The following is a 23,682-nucleotide window of genomic DNA, read 5'->3' on the forward strand; positions in this document are numbered from 1 at the left end:
TTTAATGTTCTTTTATGAGGACTAGATGTTTAAACAATTATTTAATTACATTTAAACAATTAGTTATTAGGTGGCACGGTGTCTGCCTCACAGTTCTGAGGACTGGGGTTCAATCACCGGCCCCGCCTGCGTGGAGTTTGCATGTTCTCCCCGTGCCTGCGTGGGTTTTCCTCCCACATCCCCAAAACATGCATGGTAGGTTAATTGACAACTCTAAAATGCCCGTAGGTGTGAATGTGAGTGCAAATGGTTGTTTGTTTGTATGTGGCCTGTGATTGGCTGGCAACCAGTTCAGGGTGTACCCCGCCTCCTACCCGATAATAGCTGGGATAGGCTCCAGCATGCCCGCGACCCGCGTGACGAGAAGCGGCTCAGAAAATGGATGGATGAATTAGTTATTATGCACAGAGGCATACATGTTGCCATGTGCAATAGGACACCTTCACACTATTTTACTGTAGTAAAGAGAGTAAAGATGGAAAAAAACCCAACAAACAAACAAAAACAAAAACCAATATATATATATACACACACACCGTATTTTCACGACCATAGGGCTCACCGTGTTAAAAGGCGCAGTCTCAGTTACGGGGTCTATTTCTGTATTTAACACATACATAAGGTGCACCGCATTATTGGGCACAGGCATGGTAAAACATACGCTAGCTTAAAACATACGCTAGCATGCATGCACGCTAAAACAATGTTTTTAAAAAGGCAGCGGCAGCAAAACTGAGTTCGGATGTACTTTATTGAAGTATTTAATAATGTACTCACGTTATTTTTTGATCAATCCTCATCCACAAAGCCATCAAAGTCCTCATCTTCTGTATCCGAAATGAAAAGGTGGGCAAGTTCTCCAACAAACACGCCGGGTTCCCTCTCGTCATTGTCAGAGTCAGTCTCGTTGCCGGGGGGCTGTTCAGCAATGATGCCGGCTTTCGCGAAAACTCAGACAACAGTCAAAGCAGATACCTTAGCCCAAGCATCCACAATCCATTCACATATGGTGGCGTAACTCGCCCGGCGTTGCCTCCCAGTCTTAGTAAAACTGTGTTCGCCATCTGTGTAATGTGATTAGTGGCTATGCCCCACAGGTATGATGTGACCTAGAGGTGAAAGAGAAATTCTGGAAGGAGCTAGGCGAAGTAGTTCTGAGCATCAGACAGAGAGAGAGTCGTAATTGTTGCAGATTGTAATGGACATGTTGGTGAAGGAAATAGGGGTGATGAAGAAGTGATGGGTAAGTACGGCATCCAGGAAAGGAACTTGGAGGGACAGATGCTGGTAGACTTTGCAAATGGCTGTAGTTAACACTTTTTTCCAGAAGAGGCACGAACATAGGGTGACCTACAAGAGCGGAGGTAGAAGCACGCAGGTGGATTACATCTTGTGCAGACGATGTAATCTGAAGGAGGTTACTGACTGTAAGGTAGTGGTAGGGGAGAGTGTAGCTAGACAGCATAGGATGGTGGTGTTTAAGATGACTCTGGTGGTGGGGAGGAAGATTAGGAAGACAAAGGCAGAGCAGAGAACCATGTGGTGGAAGCTGAGACAGGACGAGTGTTGTGCAGCTTTTAGGGAAGAGGTGAGACAGGCTCTCGGTGGACAGGAGGAGCTTCCAGAAGACTGGACCACTGCAGCCAAGGTGATCAGAGAGGCAGGCAGGAGAATACTTGGTGTATCTTCTGGCAGGAAAGGGGAGAACGAGACTTGGTGGTGGAACCTCACAGTACAGGAAATCATACAAGGAAAAAGGTTAGCTAAGAAGAAGTGGGACATTGAGGAGAGGCAAAAGGAATACATTGAGATGCGACACACGGCAAAGGTAGAGGTGGCAAAGGCCAAACAAGAGGCATATGATGACATGTATGGCAGGTTGGATACTAAAGAAGGAGAAAAGGATCTATACAGGCTGGCCAGACAGAGGGATAGCAATGGAAAGGATGTGCAGCAGGTTAGGGTGATTAAGGATAGAGATAGAAATATGTTGACTGGTGGCAGCAGTGTGCTAGCTAGATGGAAAGAATACTTCAATGAGTTGATGAATGAGGAAAATAAGATGGAAGGGAGAGTACAAGAGGCAAGTGTGGTGGACCAGGAAGTGGTAATGATTAGTAAGGGGGAAGTTAGAAAGGCATTAAAGAGGATGAAAAATGGAAAGGCAGTTGTTCCTGATGACATTCCTGTGGAGGTATGGAAGCATCTAGGAGAGGTGGCTGTTGAGTTTTTGACCAGCTTGTTCAATAGAATTCTAGCGCGTGAGAAGATGCCTAAGTAATGGAGGAAAAGTGTGCTGGTGCCCATTTTTAAGAACAAGGGTGATGTGCAGAGCTGTGGCAACTACAGAGGAATAAAGTTGATGAGCCACACAATGAAGTTCTGGGAAAGAGTAGTGGAGGCTAGACTCAGGACAGAAGTATTTGCGAGCAACAGTATGGTTTCATTCCTAGAAAGAGTACCACAGATGCATTATTTGCCTTGAGGATGTTGATGGAAAAATGCAGAGAAGGTCAGAAGGAGCCACATTGTGTCTTTGTAGATCTAGAGAAAGCCTATGACAGAGTACCCAGAGAGGAACTGTGGTACTGCATGCGGAAGTCTGGAGTGGCAGAGAAGTATGTTAGAATAATACTGGATATGTACGAGGGCAGCAGAACAGCGGTGAGGTGTGCTGTAGGTGTGACAGACGAATTTAAGGTGGATCCCTGCATCAGGGATCAGCCCTGAGCCCCTTCCTGTTTGCAGTGGTGATGGATAGGCTGGCAGATGAGGTTAGAATGGAATCCCAGTCGACCATTATGTTTGCAGATGACATTGTGATCTGCAGTGAAAGCAGGGAGCAGGTGGAGGAACAGTTAGAAAGATGGAGGCATGCACTGGAAAGCAGAGGAATGAAGATAAGCCGAAGTAAGACACAATATATGTGAATGAATGAGAGGGCTGGTGGGGGAAGAGTGAGGCTACAGGGAGAAGAGATAGCAAGGGTGGAGGACTTTAAATACTTGGGGTTAACCATCCAGAGCAATGGTGAGTGTGGTCAGGAAGTGAAGAAACGGGTCCAAGCAGTTTGGAACGGGTGGAGGAAGGTGTCAGGTGTGTTATGTGACAGAAGAGTCTCTGCTAGGACGAAGGGCAAAGTTTATAAAACAGTGGTGAGGCCAGCCATGATGTACAGATTAGAGACAGTGGCACTGAAGAGACAACAGGAAGCAGAGCTGGAGGTGGCAGAAATGAAGATGTTGAGGTTCGCTCTCGGAGTGACCAGGTTGGATAAAATTAGAAATGAGCTCATCAGAGGGACAGCCAAGGTTCGATGGTTTGGAGACAAAGTTAGAGAGAGCAGACTTCGATGGTTTGGTAGAAGGATGATGAGGATGGAGCTGCCAGGCAAGAGAGGTAGAGGAAGACCAAAGAGAAGGTCGATGGATGTCGTGAGGGAAGACATGAGGGGAGTTGGTGTTCGAGAAGAGGATGCAGGAGATAGGCTTACATGGAAAAGGATGACGCGCTGTGACGACCCCTAAAGGGACAAGCCGAAAGGAAAAGAAGAAGAAGATTGTACATCCTAGCAAAGCTTATTGTGTGGTACTCACGACCGAAGATCAGGTGGTCGGTGGGGTGGTCGGTGGGGTGGTCGTTCTCTGGACATCTCAGGAGGAAAACGAAGCAGGTTTAGTTGTGGAAAAATGGAGAGAAAAAAAAACAAAAAACAAAAGAGGCAGAGGAAGAAAAATTGTTGTGCCCTTGGGGTGCGCCCGTAACTTTCCTGCCAATTGAACTGGGCCAAGCTACTGCTCTCAACAACCATAGAAATAATTCCTGAAAGTATAGTTTTAGTCAAGCTCCTGCTCTCAGCTGTGTGTGTGCGTGACCGGTATGGGATGCATGTAGTTACTTGCTGAGGCTCTGCCAACTGATCGCAACTGGGAAGGCGATCGAAACCGCATGGTCGGCTTCCTCGATCAAAAAGGTGAGGTGGGCGTTTGCGCACGTGGTGACACCGGAGATGCTGGAAGACAAAGGAAAAGAAAGGGGGGAGGGGTGGCGGCATTGCTGAGCCGTGCCGAGGTCACCCGAGCAAGCCAGAGGAAAAACCAAGAGAGACAGACATGAAAGACTGAGAGGAGGCGGGAGTCAGAGGTTAACTCCCCAGGGGGCATGTCTTAGGGACGGGACGAAACTGGACAAGACCACGCCCATCGACTTGAATTTAGTCTATTTTCCATTAAAGTGGTGTAAAAATCATATCTTAATATAAAATGCTCCTAACTTTGTACTCTTTACTCATAGATCAATCATATAGAATGACTATATATATATGTGTGTGTATATATTTATATATATTGTATTGTATTTTATTTTGTATATTCATTGGTCAATTCTTGTCAGGATTAGTATATATAATGTCAGGATTAGTATATATAATGTGACTTCTTGTGACCTGAGTCTGTTGATCTCAGAGCCCTACTGCGTTTATAGTCCATTACCGTTTCTTTCATGTATTCAGGATTTAAACCCTTTAGTGATTTATAGACCAGTAGCAGAACTTGAAAATCTATTCTAAAGCTAACTGGAAGCCAGTGTAAAGACTTTAGAATTGGAGTAATATGCTCTGACCTCTTTGTTCTGGTCAGAATCCGAGCTGCACCATTCTGAATGAGCTGCAGCTGTTTAATGCTCTTTTTGTGGAGTCCGGTCAGAAAACCATTACAATAGTCAAGTCTACTTGAGCTAAAAGCATGGATGAGCTTCTCCTGGTCTGCTTGACACATGCAAACCTTCACTCTGGATATGTTCTTTAGGTGGTAGCAGGCAGTTTATTAATTGATTTGCTATGACTGTTGAAAGTCAGGTCGGAATCTATCAGAAGATCAATGTTTCGGACTTGGTCTTTAGTTTTTAAAGTGAGAGACTCCAGGTATTTACTAACAGCAATCCTGTTTTCTTTATTGCCAAAAACAATTATCTCAGTTTTGTTGTGGTTTGATTGAAGACAATTTTGGCTCATCCAGTTATTTATCATGGTCACCGCTCATTGGTTAGTATTCGGGGCTTTGTTGCAAGGCAGGAGGAACAAAAAAAAACAAGTGAGGAAATGATTAGCCAGCTAGTTAGATGAGCAGGGCAGACACTGTTTGAAACAGGCAGTCTAGGACAATATAAAAAAGGGAGGTTAACATCACAATGACAGACATGCCTTTTTTGTTGTTGTTAGGTTTTAACCAAAAAGAACTAGAAACAAGACATTTTGTTGGGTTTGTTTTGATGGCAACAGTTTTTATGAAAATAAAAACTATTACTGGGTCTTAATGGAGAGGATTTTGATAAAGCATGTAATATTGTTCACATTATGCACGCAGGAGTTTTTTTTTTTTGGACTCGATACATTTTCATTGTTGTCTCACGAAATAACAAGCCGCTGACAGAACGACGTTTGCTCTGTAGATGCGCACAACTGGGATAAAGGGAAAGTTTACTGTTTATTACATTCGCGAGCCTGCAAACTAATGAGCCAATGAGCTAAGGGCTGGAGCTAAAAAGCTCAATCGACTGCGGCGACATCTTTAAAAAACTCAGTGCTCTGAGTTGTGTGTGTGTGTTCCCCTCATAACACACACTTACACACACAAACACAGACACACACACAGTATATGGGAGAGTTAACGGTTTACAAACCATAAACACAGCAGCACACATTATCAATATTCAGGCAGTAGTTGACTTCAGCAAACTCATTTTCAGTGTCATTGGACTGACAGGTAAAGGTCTGACATCACAGTCCAGGAGCTTGAGGGCGGGCCTGATTTTACATCTTATTTATCCTTTATTTAACCAGGTAAAAGCTTATTGAGAGATAAAATATATTTTTCAAAAGCCAAGAGGCAGCAGATATTATACAGTACATAACACAACAACATCCATCCATCCATCAATTTTCTGTACAGCTTATGCTCACTAGGGTCGCGGGCGTGCTGGAGCCTATCCCAGCTTTCTTCGGGTGAGAGGCGGGGTACATCCTGAAAACCCACGCAGGCACGGGGAGAACACGCAAATTCCACACAGGCAGGGCCGGGATTTGAACCCTGGCCCTCAGAACTCTGAGGCAGATATGCTAACCAGTTGCCCACCGTGCTGCCCACGACGACATTCATACAATACATTTTTAAAAAAGACTAAAAAATAACTGATATTATAATGTATGTCATCTAATTTAAAAACAGTGACAAAGCCCAAATGCCTTCTAGAATATCCATGCCGTTTTTTTATTTATTTAAATTTGGCTGGCTTTAAGACATTTTTTGGGCCTCTTTAGTGGGTGTTTGACTCCATACCTATGTGCCAAATGTTTAATATTTGATTACAGTAAGTCTGTAAGCCTGAGTCTGATTTATATAATTTTTATTTATCAAAAGATATTGTATTTATTGTTCTACATTCCAATGCCAATGTTCAATGTTCTTTAGAATTCAAAGGTAAGTGTTCTTAAAAATGATGTAGTTGAATTATAATGCTCTATAATATCATTATATTAGTGGCATAAAAAAATAAAAACATGATCGTTTTTGGGCAAATATATCGTTCTAAAATATTTGCTATCATGGCAGGCTGAAACATGAAATATTGAGAGAGAGCAAAAGCAATGGATAACGCAAAAATATTGTACAAATTGTACAAATAAAAATCTGCAATATAGCGGGACCGCGAAGCAACAACCCTCATACAGCGCAGGATTACTGTATCTGTACTCCGTGATGATAAATTACAGGGACTCATTGTTCCAGGGCAGGGACTCATTGTTTCTTCTTGTGCATCGTGGGACTAACATAGTCTCAAGTGTAATAATAATTATGCAATGTAATATATTTTTTAAAATGTTTGCACCATGTAGCATGATTTAAACCTCTCTCTTCTCTATTGGACAGGTGGTGCAAGCCTGAGACTGCAGTTCACTTCATGGTAGCTTTCATGTTTTTGAGTTCCTGACACCATGGTAAGCCCCATCCTCGCTTAAGTGCTGCTTTTATATTATTTAAGTCAACATCTGGTCAACCATTTTAGCACTGAATTTGCATATTAATATTTCTCGTGGGGGTTGAAATTCCCGTGGGTGGCGTTGTTTGAAACATCTGCGAAACCCTCTCCTCTGCCGCTGTTGCTACGTGGAGATTAAACTTCTTAAAGCTGCAGCAAAAGTACAACTTTTATAGTTACTAAATGGGTAGATGGAAAGAGTCAAAATGTCGAAATCAAATTCTGACACAAAATGTAATACAGTGCACAAGCGCCACGACAGAGGTGAGCTCGAGAACCATGACTCAATGCACTCTGCTAGTTAGCTAATAAGCTAGAATGATAATGTCTCTTGTTGCCCTTTATAGTGCGCATATAAGGCAAATATGTCCTGACCAGGACATATCACGTTCCTATTCAAAAAGTAAACACTGTTACAGTCTCCTGTCCTTCATTATGAAAACTCCTCGCAGAGTCAAAGACATTAAAACTATCAACAGCTCCAGTGTATTCAACGTGGGTTATACACTGGCAGGATGACTTTGAAAGTTGTGGAATCCTATTGTCATAAAATGCCATAAAATGCAGCCTATCCATGTATTTTTCATACAGGGCAGGTGATCAGGTTCTTATACATGTAAAATGGTTCTCAGTGCATTATTATGCACGTTGAAAAAAGTGAGTTGAAATAATTCCTAAATCTTGATTATTTGATTTTATTGTAAAGTGCAAGATTGTATTTTTCGGTTCCAAATACCTGTGACTGTGAAGTTTTGAACCTATATATTCGATTAGTGTGATTTGTTAAAATACACCCATGATAAACTGAAGCAAATTGCATGTTTTTCTTAAGAAATCTGAGGTTGTTCTTATTGTTTTGGAAAAGGATACTTCATTAAATATTTGATAATATATTAGATTTTCCTAATGTACTTGTATTTCTTTATATAATAACCAAGACAAAAAAAGAAAGCAAATTTTAATAATATTATTTATGCTATTATTTTACTGGTCCGGCCCACAAATTAGGCTGTATGTGGCCCCCAGACTACAATGAGTTAGACACCCCTGCAAATATTGATATAATTATTATCTTCATTATCGTAGCATGGCACACATAATGGCATCTCCATTTCCATTTCACAGTAACCCTAACATTATAAATGGTTTGGAAAAATTCGGAATATGGCAGTGAATATCAAGTAGTCATAATCATAGTAAGTTTGAGTTACACAGTATAGACATTCACCTTTAATCACATGTATCCCTTTTCAATTCATTTAAAACTATTTGGAAGTCTTGATGATTTTATATACAGATTGCATGAGAATTCAGCCTCCTGCTAACGGGCACTTGTGACGTGATTTGATGGTAAACCGGAAATAACAAGAGTCTATTTTGGTAATAGAGTGTATTACCTCCAGCAATGTCATCCTGACAAGTTGTTTACTCCATATGTGCCCTTTCTACAGTAAGAGTGTCATTTTGCATTTTTCATGCATCAATATAGCATCATTGTCACTAAACTCTCTGCCCATGATACTGTACTCGCATCTCAAAACATAAACTTGGAGTCATTAAGATTCAATACAAAATCCAACAACGGAGTTGAGTGATAACACAAACCCAAAGATTATTTTTATATGACGTCAGCATGCCTGATGCATTGGTCATTCTGTGTAGTGTCTCATGAAAATAAATGGAGAATAGATGTTACGCATGTGGACAAAATTGTTGGTAAAAGAAAGAAAAACCCCGAATGGTCACTGAAATAATTTGAATGTGCCAAATACAATACATTAAAAAAAATGTCTGACAATTAAATCGTGAAAATCAAGCATTGCTTTGAAACTGTGGTCCAACATTGTATGTTTCAGCTCTTTTCATTGATGTTCATTCAAATTTGGATAAGGGCTCTTCAGAATATGCCAATGTTTTTTTTTTTTTTTTAAATTCTTTTTTTCTTATGCAGCCGTATGGGGGACACCTGTCAGTGCAAACTGTAGGCCGGTCCCTAGCCCGGATAAATATACAGAGTTGCGTCAGGAAGGGCATACGTCTTAAAATTTTGCCTAACAAATATGAGGGCCCCTCCTTGAGCCGTCACCTTATCGTGGTGGAGGGGTTTGTGTGTCTCAATGATCCTAGGAGCTAAGTTGTCTGGGGCTTTATGCCCCTGGCAGGGTCACCCATGACAAACAGGTCCTAGGTGAGGGACCAGACAAAGCACGGCTCAAAGACCCCTTATGATGACGACAAACAATGGACTTCGTTTTCCCTTGCCTGGACGCGGGTCACCGGGGCCCCCCACTGGAGCTAGGCCTGGTGGTGGGGCTCGAAGGTGAACGCCTGGTGTCTGAGCCTGCACCCACGGGGCCTGGCCGGGCACAGCCCGAAAGGGTAACGTGGGTCCCCCTTCCCATGGGCTCACCACCTGTGGGAGGGGCCATTGGGGTCGGGTGCAGTGTGAGCTGGGTGGTGGCTGAAGGCAGGGACCTTGGCGATCCGATCCCCGGCTACAGAAGCTGGCTTTAGGGACGTGGAATGTCACCTCTCTGGCAGGGAAGGAGCCCGAGCTGGTGTGTGAGGTCGAGAAGTTATGACTAGATATAGTCGGACTCACCTCCACACACAGCTTGGGTTCTGGTACCAGTCCTCTCGAGAGGGGTTGGACTCTCTTCCACTCTGGAGTTGCCCACAGTGAGAGGCATCGAGCAGGTGTGGGTATACTTATTGCACCACGGCTTGGCACCTGTACGTTGGGGTTCACCCCGGTGGACGAGAGGGTAGCCTCCCTCCACCTTCGGGTGGGGGGGACGGGTCCTGACTGTTGTTTGTGCCTATGCACCAAACAGCAGTTCAGAGTGCCCACCCTTTTTGGGGTCCTTGGAGGGGGTGCTGGAGAGTGCTCCCGCTGGGGACTCCATCGTTCTGCTGGGGGACTTCAATGTTCACGTGGGCAATGACAGTGAGAACTGGAAGGGTGTGATTGGGAGGAACGGCCCCCCAGATCAGAACCCGAGCACTGTTCTGTTATTGGACTTTTGTGCTCGTCACGGATTGTCCATAACGAACACCATGTTCAAGCATAAGGGTGTCCACACGTGCACTTGGCACCAGGACACCCTAGGTCGCAGTTCGATGATCGACTTTGTGGTCGTGTCATCGGAGTTGCGGCCGCATGTCTTGGACACTCGGGTGAATGAGGGGTGGAGCTGTCAACTGATCACCACCTGGTGATGAGTTGGCTCCGATGGTGGGGAAATATGCCGGTCCGACGTGGCAGGCCCAAACGTATTGTGAGGGTCTGCTGGGAACATCTGGCAGAATCCCTTGTCAGAATGAGTTTCAACTCCCACCTCCGACAGAACTTTGCTCATGTTCCGGGGGAGGCGGGGGACATCGAGTCCGAGTGGACCATGTTCCGCGCCTCCATTGCTGAGGCGGCCGACCGGAGCTGTGGCCGTAAGGTGGTCGGTGCATGTCGTGGCGGCAATCCCCGAACCCGTTGGTGGACACCAACGGTGAGGGATGCCGTCAAGCTGAAGAAGGAGTCCTATCGGGCCTTTTTGGCGTGTGGGACTCCTGAGGCAGCTGATCGGTACCGGCTGGCCAAGCGGAATGCAGCTCTGTTGGTCGCTGAAGCAAAAACTCATTTATGGGAGGAGTTTGGTGAGTCCATGGAGAAAGACTTACGGACGGCTTCGAGGAAATCCTGGTCCACCATCCAGCGTCTCAGGAGAGGAAAGCAGTGGACCACCAACACTGTGTATAGTGGCGATGGGGCGCTGCTGACTTCGACTCGGGACGTTGTGAGTCGGTGGGGAGAATACTTCAAAGACCTCCTCAATTCCACCGACATGCCTTCCCATGAAGAAGCAGAGTGTGGGTTCTCTGAGGCGGGCTCTCCTATCTCTGGGTTTGAGGTCACCGAGGTAGTTAAAAAGCTCCTCGGTGGCAGGGCCCCGGGGGTGGATGAGATTCGCCCGGAGTTCCTAAAGGCTCTGGATGTTGTGGGGCTGTCCTGGTTGACACGCCTCTGCAACATCGCGTGGACATCGGGGACAGTGCCTCTGGATTGGCAGACTGTGGTGGTGGTCCCCCTTTTTAAGAAGGGGGACCGGAGGGTATGTTCCAACTACAGGGGGATCACACTCCTCAGCCTCCCTGGTAAGGTCTATTCAGGGGTGCTGGAGAGGAGAGTCCATCAGGAAGTCGAATCTCAGATTCAGGAGGAGCAGTGTGGTTTTCGTCCTGGCCGTGGAACAAGGGACCAGCTCTACACCCTCGGCAGGGTCCTCGAGGGTGCATGGGAGTTCGCCCAACCAGCCTACATGTGTTTTGTGGACATGGAGAAGGCCTTCGACCATGTCCTCGGGGAGTCCTGTGGAGGGTGCTTCAGGAGTATGGGGTACCGAACCCCCTGATACGGGCTGTTCGGTCCTTGTACGACCGGAGTCAGAGTTTGGTCCGCATATCCGGCAGTAAGTTCGACACGTTCCCGGTGAGGGTTGGACTCTGCCAAGGCTGCCCTTTGTCACCGATTCTGTTCATAAATTTTATGGACAGAATTTCTAGGCACAGCCGAGGCGTAGAGGGTGTCCGGTTTGGTGGCCTCAGTATTGCATCTCTGCTTTTTGGAGATGATGTGGTTCTGTTGGCTTCATCAAGCCGTGACCTCCAACTCTCACTGGAGCAGTTCGCAGCCGAGTGTGAAGCGGCTGGGATGAGAATCAGCACCTCCAAATCTGAGACCATGGTCCTCAGTCAGAAAAGGGTGGCATGCCCTCTCCAGGTCGGGGATGAGATCCTGGCCCAAGTGGAGGAGTTCAAGTATCTTGGGGTCTTGTTCACGAGTGAGGGAAGAATGGAACGGACCTATGGTCACGAGCTGTGGGTCGTGACCGAAAGAACAAGATCCCGGATACAAGCGGCCGAAATGAGTTTCCTCCGCAGGGTGTCCGGGCTCTCCCTTAGAGATAGGGTGAGAAGGTTGGTTATCCGGGAGGATCTCAGAGTAGAGTCGCTGCTCCTCCACATCGAGAAGAGCCAGATGATGTGGCTGGGGCATCTGATTCGGATGCATCCCGGACGCCTCCCCGATGAGGTGTTCCGGGCACATCCCACCGGGAGCTGACCCCGGGGACGACCCAGGACACGCTGGAGAGACTATGTCCTTCGCCTCAGGATCCCCCCGGAAGAGCTGGATGAGGTGGCTGGGGAGAGGGAAGTCTGGGCGTCCCTGCTAAAGCTACTGCTAAAGCTACTGCCCCCGCGACCCGTAGCTTATATAAGCGGTAGAAAATGGATGGATGGATGAAATATGAGCGTTCATCCAAAGAATTCCGAACCAGGTTGGTCTTGGCCTGGGTTAACAATATCCGCCACTGGCGCTGTTAACCTGCAGGGTGCCGTTGGAAATTCAGCTACTGTGAGTCAAAGACGAAAGAGGTGAAAAGCGGGTTCTTAGGCAGAAATAGAAGACGAAAACATAGAGCCTAGAACTGAATGTGGGGAATTCGATTGTTGGGACAACGACAGGAAAAGCTCGGGAGTTGGTTGACATGATGATTAGGAGAACGGTTGATATATTGTGTCCAGGGGAGCAAGGGGAAAGGCAGAAAGGCTAGATGTTTAGGGGCAGGGTTCGAATTATTTTACAACAGTGTCAATGGGAAGAGAAATGGAGTAAGGGTTATTTTAACAGAAGAGTTGGCTAAGAATGTCTTGGAGGTGAACAATGTGTCAGATTGAGTGATGAGGCTGAAACTTGAAATTGAGGGTGTTATGTATCATGTAAAGAGTGGAAAAGGATGACACGCTGTGGCGACCCCTAAAAGGACAAGCTGAAAGGAAAAGAAGAAGAAGAAGAAGAAGAAGAAGAAGAAGAGTCAAATTTTGTGTTCATAGCTGCTGTTGAGTTTTTTGCATGTATTTTGGGTCATGAGACTGAGCTTTCTGACCCTGGCCAGTACATTTAGAACATTTGCTCCATGTTTAGAGATTTCATTGTAGCCTGCACATGTATTTAAGACACCTTGATTTAACCAAGCAGCCCCAGAACTGAGATCCCTCTGTTTTTCACTGGAGGTAAAGTGTTCTTTTCTTTGTTTGCTTCATTTTTGTGTCTGAAACCACCAAGCTCATGCTCCTCTTTATTGGAAAGTTAACAATTTTTACTGTATATGTTTTACAACCGGCGGCACGGTGGCTGACTCGTTAGAGCGTCAGCCTCACAGTTCTGACGTGCGGGGTTCAATACCCGTCCCCGCCTGTGTGGAGTTTGCATGTTCTCCCCGTGCCTGCGTGGGTTTTCTCCGGGCACTCCGGTTTCCTCCCACATCCCAAAAACATACATTAATTGGAGACTCTAAATTGCCCGTAGGCATGACTGTGAGTGCGAATGGTTGTTTGTTTGTATGTGCCCTGCGATTGGCTGGCAACCAGTTCTGGGTGTACCCCGCCTCCTGCCCGATGACAGCTGGGATAGGCTCCAGCACGCCCGCGACCCTAGTGAGGAGAAGCGGCTCAGATAATGGATGGATGGATGTTTTACAACCATTTTTTACAATACATTTATGGTAGTTTAACTATTCAGTTTTGCACGAGTTTTTCATAACATATTTATAGTAGTGTAACCATTCAGCAAATGTAGCTCTTTCAACATCCTCAAGACAGAATGTTTTATTCTTGAATGCAGACGCCAAGATCAAACATTAACACAGTCAGAGCCCATGAAGCCAATCAGAGAAAAAGCTTTCTCGCCTCTAGTCCATTAGAACGAAATCAAGAGAAACAAAATTAACACAAAATTATATATTTTTGCCACAGAAGAAAGAAGTAATGCAGATCCAAAAATGACAGTTCTGTCAATGTGTATCATTATGTGGGAGAGTCAACAGTGTTGTGAACTGTGAACTGCAATTGTTATTCATGTTAAGTGTCTGTAATTTAGCCACTGGAGAAGCCTGTCACATACAATTGCCTGAAGCTAAAGATAGTATCATTCAACACTGATGAAATGAGGTTTAGTCGAAAAATAACCAAATGTCAAAATAGCCTGAAGATATAACAAAGCATGTTGATCACATATAGCAATGGTACCAAATAGCTTTTGGCACAATGAGGCCTGTTGAGGGGTCAACAAAGGGGGAAAATAACAATACAGGTGCACGATTATGAAGACTGCTACCTCCAAATGTACCAGCACAAGAGTTTGCACTTATGGGAATGCAGCAATTTATCTGCAGCTTAGCCTGGTAGTACAAGATCAGCTGAGAGAAATAAGAGTACGACAACAAAATAATAACATGAGAGGTTAAAAAAAGAAATCAATGGCACACACACCTACCTGCTTGAATAACCATTCATCCATCCATTTTCTGAGCCGCTTCTCCTCACTAGGGTCGCAGGCGTGCTGGAGCCTATCACAGCTATCATCGGGCAGGAGGTGGGGTATACCCTGAACTGGTAGCCAGCTAATCGCAGGGCACATACAAACAAACAACCATTCACAATCACATTCACACCTACGGGCAATTTAGAGTTGTCAATTAACCTACCACGCATGTTTTTGGGATGTGGGAGGAAACCGGAGTCCCCGGAGAAAACCCATGCAGGCACGGGGAGAACATGCAAACTCCACACAGGCGGGGCTGGGGATTGAACCCCGGTCCTCAAAACTGTGAGGCAGACGCTCTAACCAGTCGTCCACCGTGCCGCTGGTTTAAAACCATTTCCATTTTCTGAGCAGCTTCTCCTCACTAGGGTCACGGGCGCGCTGGAGCCTATCCCAGCTGTCATCGGGCAGGAGGCAGGGTACACCCTGAACTGGTTGCCAGCCAATCGCAGGGCACATAGAAACAAACAACCATTCACACTCACAGTCATGCCTACGGGCAATTTACAGTCTCCAATTAATGCATGTTTTTGGTTTAAAACCATCCATCCATCCATTTTCTGAGCCGCTTCTCCTCACTAGGGTCGCGGGCGTGCTGGAGCCTATCCCAGCTGTCATCGGGCAGGAGGCGGGGTACACCCTGAACTGGTTGCCAGCCAATCGCAGGGCACATAGAAACTAACAACCATTCGCACTCACAGTCATGCCTACGGGCAATTTAGAATCTCCAATTAATGCATGCTTTTGGGATGTGGGAGGAAACCGGAGTGCCCGGAGAAAACCCACGCAGGCACGGGGAGAACATGCAAACTCCACACAGGCGGGGACGGGGATTGAACCCCGCACCTCAGAACTGTGAGGCTGACGCTCTAACCAGTCGGCCAGTTGGATTTAAGATAACGGGACCATTTTCTCACCCTGCATTGCTACACGCTCATTCTCTTTCATACCTGCAATGAATGTTTCAAATGTTATGTGGTGTGGAGAACATTGCTATTTTCATGTGATATTTGTGGCGTGGCGTGAGACATTCCATCTGGTTGAGTTAACAACAGATTTGACCTTAGACATTCATGTTTGCAGCAATAGCGTCACTAGTGGCGTTCATGTAAATTTTTTAAAATATATTGAGTACCAGTCGAGGCACAGACTGTCTTATGAACCCCTGTCTGTAGTGTCGTTCCGTTGCCCGTGGGTGTCACTGATGCCTGTTCCAACACCCAAGTAGCAGGTCTCAGCAGGGTGGAGGCGTCGCTGCAGGTCCAATCCTTCGACTGGCGGGGAGTTAATTAACTTAGCGTTCGGGGCCGAACCCAGCATTTGTGGGTCTCCCCTTTGAAGTCTCAGGCAGACGTGATTCACTTAGCGTCGGCATGGCAAAGCAAATGTCTGTGTCTTGTTGAAGATAGTTTGTTGTGTTAATCTGTTTAGAGTCTGCGTGTGACTCTAGAGTTACAGTCTACCTCGGCGGGGAGCGGCGGTTAGTGCGAGGCTGGGGTGCCGGGTGGCATCTTTTGCGAGGCATGTCCGCTACAGTCTTCTGCAACCCAAAAGAGCTTTACAGTATTTTACTGCATGGTATGTAGTAAGGGGGCACGACAGACAATTGGTTAGCATAACTGCCTCACAGTTTAAATCTGACCTCCCTATGTGGTGTTTGGATGTTCTCCCCATGCTGCCTGGGTTTTCTCTGCGTACTTTGTTTTTTTTCCCACATTCCAAAAACATGCATGGTGGGTTAATTTGAGACTCTAAATTGTCTGTAGGTGTGAATGTGACTATGAATGGTTGTTTGTTTATATGTGGCCTGCGATTGGCTGGCGACCAGTTCAGGGTGTACCCCGCCTCTCGCCAAAAGTCAACTGAGCTTGTCGTCAGCAGAGCCGAGACGCTAGTAAGGAAAAACATTTCGGAATATGGATGGATGTGATGGATGTAATGTGGTAAATAACTGTAGAATTTACAACAATGTCTTAATGTACTGTTACATATTTTCCCAGCATGCACTGTAATATTCATGGCTCCATATTGTTTCAGCATTTCAGTGTAAATAAGACTTGAGACATGCAATAAAATACGATAATACAAGAAAGAGAATGATCATAAAAAAATATTGTGAAGAAATGCTGAAAAGTAACAATGTGGCACTGTAGCAAAAAAAAACGTTATACATGTTCCTAATTTATATGTTTGGGTTGAGTAGTAGCAGTTTGTTTCCATTGGAGGAAGCTCATTGTAGAAGTCAAGAGACAGGAGCCAATTGCTGCTTTCGAAGAGTGTCACCTGATTCATGTAAACAAATCAACTAGTATTAGGCAAATAATAATTTGCAGTTGGTGTATGAGTATGATGTATCAAGTGGTGCATGACTCCAGAATCCAAGACTACTCACCTTCCACTTTTTTTCTTACAGTAACCTACTGGCAACAGTGTTGACTGATTCATTGTCAGACTGAATGATAAAGTTCAAGCTCGGTTCCCCTCAGGCACAAACAAAAGGCTTTTAGACATCACTGCATGAATTAAAATGGCCAAAGTATTGGCCTGTGGCAGCAAAATTAAACTTTACTAAACCTCATGTTGCTTGCAGCACTGCAGTTTCGCTCTCCAAGCTTATATGACCTTTCTGTGCCAGCTTGACCAGCCTTCTTCAGACCAGAAGGCCAATTTATCGGCCGAGCAAATGCAATCAATTGCTAGAAGACCTCTTATACCAGAACAAACCCTCATTTCCTACTAGACATACACATCGTCCCCACCACCATGTTCTCAGACTGGCCTGTATATCTTTGCTGCACTTAGGAAATGTCCTCACCTTCAGCATTGTTCTGTTGCATGTGCATCCTGGCAGAAGTCATGCATGTATATCCCTTGTGTGGAAATTTTATCCGTATGGAGGATGAAAGCCTGGTTCAATGGGGACTGAAGGGTATGTGTGCACAGGAAGAAGATGCATTCGTAAAAGTCAAGCCCGCATGCTGCTGTTCTCCTACTTTCTTGCTGGTTTGTTGAGATTGGGTGGATAAAAAGCACTCGGGGACACAATTACAGAACAAAAAAGACAGAATCATGCTGCCAAAAAAGGAGTATGGAAAACAATGCATATGCCTTCAGTGTGTATGTAGTATAGTGAAATCTAACATACAATGGAATGGTATGATAGAACCAGTCCCCGCAGTGGCCTCAGTCAGTGCAGCTCTGATAAAATGTGTGATGCCTCTGCCAACCCACAGATTAATCTTTGCTGCCTTTCCTGGTCCCTGTCTCTCACCCACAAGCATCCTATCAGCCCTATGAGGCCGACCTACTGATAGAAACATAAGTCATGCGGCTGCATTAAAAACACATTAGGCCAGCACAAGGATTTAAAATTTTGCTTATCTGACAAAGAATACCTGCTCTGGAATGAACTGAATGCTGTTGTCCTCATGCATCATCGCCGCCTCTGTGACAATGTTGTGACTTATTGAGTCACTGAATGCACTCCCAAGCACTTTTAGGGAGTCCGGGCAATATTAATATATTGAATTTATGAGATCTCAAAATGTTTGTTGCACTCTTTTTTCCACCTATAAGTTCCTGCTTGCTTTTTCAGAGTCAAGGGGGGAGAAGAGATTGACGGAGGAAGGATAGAGGGGAAGGGCAGCAGAGAAAGCAAACAGGAAAATGAGAAAAGAGAAAAAAGCAGGACACGTTGGGTGAGAAGAGTGAACCCCCTCTGCAGCGGTAATTTGATTTCACGTGGCTCACTGTTCCCCTGTTCAGCGGAAAGGTCATAATGGCAGCCATCTACCAACCATTATTACACTCCGGGAGAGCAGTGTGATGTGTTCAGGGTGGATGATCACATCTCCACAGCACTTGGCTACAGTAAATTTCTACCTCTGTTATTCATTAGTTATGGAAAAAACATGCTTGGCCAAGCTTGCAGACTGACACAGGCACATATAGGCCACTGATCACACTCTATTGGAGGTACCTTTATGTATTCTTCCTCAATGATTGAAGACAGGTGGTTATTTAAAGGATATTAGCATCCAGACTTGTATAAAATATGCCTTATAGTGCTGTGTGGGTGCACATACAGAATATTAATAAGACCATAGGCACAATTTATTGGCTGAACAAATGCAATTAAGGGCTACAAGACCTATACCTGAACAAACAGATATACACGTCATACAAGGTGCTCACAAGGCACAAGTCACGCATGTCAATCCCCTGTGTGGAGTTTTTATCTGCCTGTAGGGTGACAGTCTGGTCCCATGGGGGGCTGAGGGATGTGTGTGCAAAGGAAGAACATGCATTTTTAAAACTCACCTCGCATGCTGCTGCCGTCTTCCCTGCTTGCTGGGAGGGGTGAGACAATATAGGACAAAATTACAGAAACAAAATATGAACAGTGTTCATGCTGCTATTATACACAGGAATATAAAAAGGGAGTATTTATCCAATAAGATTTTCTGCATTTGCTTCCTGTGTAATCTAAAAATAAAAAAAACACACAAATCATCAAGTCCCATTTGATCTTAGAAGACCCTACAGTAGCTTAACAGCCGACGAGAACACTGATCCCAGAGGGCTCATCCAGGAGAATGGAAGACAGACCCCTACAGATGCTGTATATTAAAAAAGGTGTGGAGAAAAATGAAGAAAAGCACAAGTGTCAGTTTGTAATACTCTAATGCTATTCAAAAGACATTAAACTGCTGTTGTATGTTGGACTGACACACAAAAGCTCCAACAGCTCAATCTTATTGACTGCTAGAAAGTGCTGCAAACATATCTTTTCTCAATGCAAATAGATTAGATTTAATCTTGTCAATACGAAGCTTCCTGTGGGTGCGCTGAGTTATCTAAAAATAAAAGAAAAGAAAAGAAATGCTCTCGAGAAGTCTTTTCGCCTCTGCGCACCACAACACCCTCCTATAGATAAGACATGAGGCTGGATCTGGCGCCCATCTTGCCTAACTTGTGGCAAAAGGACTACACCCTGGACTGTCGTCATAATCGCATTATCGCAACCAATCACACTCATATTCGCACTGTCACGCAGTGGAAAGTGAACAGTGTTTTTTTTTTTCTTTCGGTCCAATCACACTTCAGCCTCAATGTGCTGCTATGTCAATCTAATCTGCCTAAGGTCTTCATAATCAGTAGCACTGGCCAATGTCATTTAAACTATATTAGTAATGAAAGTATTTGTATAATCAATCAGATTTCAACTTCCTCACAAGGAGAGTCCTCTGTGATATCACACGTTTTCCATCCTCTGATTGGTTGGGTCACTGATGGTGTAGTGGTACATTCGCCTGACTTTGGTGCGGGCAGTGTGGGTTCAGTTTCCACTCAGTGACGGTGTGAATGTGTGAATGGTTGTCCGTGTCTATATGTGGCCTGCGACAGACTGGCGACCAGGTCGGGGTGTAGTCCGCCTTTTGCTCGAAGTCAGCTGGGATAGGCTCCAGCGCCCTCCAACCCTCACCAGGATAAGCGGTGTTGAAAATGGATGGATGGATGGATCATTGGTTGGTCAGAGCAAAACTACTACAGCCAACTTCGACGAGCAATACACACTGCACACATGAATACATTCAATAATCGGAATTTGTGGTGCATATGATGTATTTTATTAATACTTTTTCATATTATTAGATGCCTGCGACCCTAGTGAGGAGAAGCGGCTCAGAAAATGGATGGATGGATATTATTAGATACTGTACATATTGATTCTGAACTGCTCCAGATGATGTACGGGTCACAGTTGCGTGCTTTTTGAATTGCGTTTTTGTATAATATTGATGGTTTGTAATATTGCCATGTGATAGTGGTGGTGTTAAAATGTGTATTAAGTTGGATCAGTTCCCACTGAAGTCCCAGGTACCAAATCCACTGAACCCACACTGCCTGCAAGGAAGTCAGGCAAGTGAACCACTACACTTTTAGTGACTCAGTAGCTGACCATATTTCTTTCTTTTCTCCATCTGTGTTGCTACATATATCTCTGTATTTCTGCAAATCAGCATGCCTAGGTTCTCCATTATGGATAGTACCTGCCACCCAAACTATCTCCATCCCAACCAAACCAGAATAATCTCGAATAATGGTTATGGATTTCTTGTGGGATTGGTTAGCACTACCAATATACAACTAGTGTATTTCAGCTTTTGTACTAAGACTGGGTTATGCAGTCCCACCCAGACATGTAAATCATTTGGAAGATTTAAATATTCGTGTTTTTGTACTGTTGTTCTTATTGGCACACATTTCTGCAGTGCTCACAGCCCAATTTTAACAATAAAATCAATTATTTAAAGTGCTTTACCATGCAGACGTAAAATATAGATTTGTGTTCCCCTTCAAAAAACAACTGCTGGTTGGAGACTTTCGATACCGACCAGGAGGCATTGACTTTGTCTTGCTGAGTGCTGTTCGCAGTGATTGCAACTGGCATGTTGCTATATAGGCTTTGTTCGAGGCTGCCAATTCTTCCGCTTGCTATTTACTCCTCCCAAAACAATTCTAATGAGGGTATGATAAACACAACAAGCAGACCATGTAATTAAGACTACCTAATCCAGCCAAAACTATATGTATCCAAAAGATCTTCTAAGACCACACATATATAAATCCACAGGCAAACAGCTGTCATTGAGGTATTGCTTCATTGTACTGTACAAATGTATGAACCATCAGGGAATTCTCAGGGAATGTATTAACATTTGTTATGTGACACCCTGGGATAGCGCTGAGCTCAGACACACGCTGAGACTGCACTGCAGTATGCAAATAAAAACAGATGTATAGTGTGTACACAGTACACACCGCAGCGACCATCCATCAAAATTGTACTTCTGACTCTTTTCTTATCAGCCTTCCAAGAGCCTGACAATAGGCACAAGATTGAAGTTGTAGTTTCCTAGAGAATTGCATGGGAGAAAAAGTCAGATTTGTTCAATTTTTAATTGATACACCAACCGAGAAAGAAATGTGCATGACATGGTTACTCCTGGGTTGAACTATAATAAATTACCAACCATTTTTTGACCTCTCTTATTATCAAGTCTCTGTATAAGCCTCCAATTTTTCTTTTCTAATCAGAGGCCTCATCAGGCTATTCATGTTCACATATTCCCTCTATGTCTTGTTAGTGCATTAACTGATAAGAATAAATTGACTGCCTGTAAACATGGCTAAAATCTTGTCTATGATGAATGAGTTATCAGTCTGGATGCCTTGATCAATGGCAGAATTCAGCAAAGTTCTACTTAAAGCTGAAGATGCAGATTTATAATTGAAAAAATAGTTGTTGTGGCTTATCTGTAAAATTATCCATTTTAGATGATCATAGTTCTGTGCGCTAAGACCGCCAACATCGACAATAACAATGGTGGTTCCCCGTGCTGGATGTTCTTTGCTTTGGTGGGTTTTCGTTACAAAGTAGAAGTTTAATCTTATCATCAGTCCACACATGTCTCCTTTCTGACTCTATTCTCATTCCACTATATTGTTCGAAGTATGTTGACATGGCACAGGCTACTTTCTCTGTTTTTGGTGACTTCCTGTAGCAACATTAGAGCGCCACTTCAGCGTCTTTGTGGGGACACATACAGTACATTTCTTGGAACGATTCAGTGTCGGCACGGTCGCCAACTGGTTGGCACATCCCCCTCACAGTTCAGAGGTCATGGGTACAGATCCTGGTTCTGGCCTTCCTGTAGGGAGTTTCCATGTGTTCTCTGGGTACTCTGGTTTCCTCCCACATTCCAAAAACGTGCATGGTAGGTTAATTGAAGACTATAAATTGTCCATGGGTATGAAATGTTGTTTGTATATTTGTGCCTTGTGATTGGCTGGCGACCAGTTCAGGGTGTACCCCGCCCAGTCAGCTGGGGGAGGCTACAGCTGAACTGCGATACGAGTGAGGATAAATGGCAAACAAAATGGATGGATGGATATTTGAAAGGCAGAACATTTATTAGACTAAGGGTGGCCAAGCTTTTGTGCTAAAAAGCTCCTGTACATTAGACTTTTAGCTGGTTACATTCACAAAGCACGGTGGCCGACTGGTTAGAGCGTCAGCCTCACAGTTCTGAGGACCCGTGTTCTATCCCCGGCCCCGCCTGTGTGGAGTTTGCATTTTCTCTCCGTGCCTGCGTGGGTTTTCTCCGGGAACTCCGGTTTCCTCCCACATCCCAAAAACATGCATTAATTGGAGACTCTAAATTGCCCGTAGGCATGACTGTGAGTGCGAATGGTTGTTTGTTTCTATGTGCCCTGCGATTGGCTGGCAACCAGTTCAGGGTGCACCCCGCCTCCTGCCCGATGACAGCTGGGATAGGCTCCAGCACGCCCGCGACCCTAGTGAGGAGAAGCGGCTCAGAAAATGGATGGATGGATGGATGGACATTCACTAAATCTGAATCACAGCGAGTGATAATTCAGACTTTCCCTCATCTCAGGGTTAACTCTCCCCATTGGAACCCTTGATACGTGTGTGTGTGTTTTAAAGGCAATACTATTTAAAAAAAAAAATCCTGAAATGGCACATTAACTTTAGCACTGTTTAACTTTGGCCAGGGATATTTTCTATTAGTTTTTCTACAGTTTTGTATTGAAATGCAATTAAATGCATTTTTCCAGAGTTAAGACTATTACTGTCTATGTCAATTATTTGAGTCAGTCGTCCATTTAAATCCATTTAAATTTTTATGACATATATTGTTAAATGATTAAAATGTGATTAATTAATTGTAAAGCCTCTAATCAATTAGATTTTCTTTTTTTTAATTGAGTCCCACCCCGAGTTGGAACTTTAGACTTGAAGTTGTTTCTTATATACTCTGTCTGCTTTGGGGTCCAACCAGTATCTAATCATTCCAAATACAAACTAAAATAATTTCAAAACCTAATTAACATTTAGTCTAAAAGCAAGAACAATACACAGACAACCATTCAGAGGTAACTAGTACCTTTATGGTTGTTGCTTTTGAAGCCTTTAACACGTCCACTAATAAGATATTAAGACTGTACATTTACATAATACATTATGTACGTGATCATAAAACTGCTGGCAAATTTCAGGCCAGGATTAGCCTACTTCATAACAATTGTATCTCCCTGTCAATCAGAGCGGGTTATTCTCTAATCATCCTCTCTGCTCCTTTTGGCCAAAGGATTACCAGAAATCCGGGAAGTACATTTTCTAATAGGTCAGAAATGGATTTGTGCATGATATTCTTTTTAGAGAGGAATTCACATTTTACAAG

This window comes from Phyllopteryx taeniolatus, chromosome 7, assembly GCF_024500385.1.
Source record: "Phyllopteryx taeniolatus isolate TA_2022b chromosome 7, UOR_Ptae_1.2, whole genome shotgun sequence".
In the NCBI taxonomy this organism is placed as follows: domain Eukaryota; kingdom Metazoa; phylum Chordata; class Actinopteri; order Syngnathiformes; family Syngnathidae; genus Phyllopteryx; species Phyllopteryx taeniolatus.